Below are 723 nucleotides of genomic sequence, written 5' to 3' on the forward strand. Positions count from 1 at the left end.
GTCTAACTTCTCTCAATTAACTGGGTTTAGATATTCTTATATTGTATGTTTGTTTCACAGTGACACTAACTTCACTCCTTCTCACCTCTGACAAGAAGCTGTTAGAACAAATTGAAACCAAAAAACTCCATTTATAATATTTAAATCTGCATCACTTTGAACAACAAAAATCCCTGTAAACATTACAAAATCAGCACCTGTGTCATCGGAGGAAAAAGTGGTCCTGGTTTGACGAGAAGAGTGAGGGGTTAACGCAGGCGGACGTCTGAAACGATAAATAAACCTCAACTCTCTGACTCTTTAGAGGAAACTCCACAGCAGCTGCTTTCAGACCCAGACGTCAGTTCACGACTGAAAAACAGCTGCTCTGGCTTCTTCTTTTCAAGAATCGATGGATGTTTAAATGCAGTCACACCCCCAAAACACTGTGAGGAAGTCAGAAACATGGGAAGGCTCATATGAATCAGCAGTGAAGGTTTGTGATCTTCAAAATAAAATAATAAAAAAAAAAAAAAGGGTTCCTACACATTTCTGTTGACAAATTCACACATTTTGGTCACCAGGACGTCATAGTTCCCATTTTTTTTCATGCACATAAACGTCACACAATCTGAACTAACAGTTAAAACGCGTCTTCCCGCCTGGAGCTGATTCTCCAAACATTTCAGGATGTGTAGGAACCCGCAGGTGAAGCACCAGGTGTCAGGGTCTGTAGCCCCCCCC

Source organism: Seriola lalandi, unplaced genomic scaffold (assembly GCF_002814215.2).
Source record: "Seriola lalandi dorsalis isolate HSWRI2012SDOR001 ecotype SW California unplaced genomic scaffold, Sedor1 jcf7180002054984, whole genome shotgun sequence".
Lineage (NCBI taxonomy): Eukaryota > Metazoa > Chordata > Actinopteri > Carangiformes > Carangidae > Seriola > Seriola lalandi.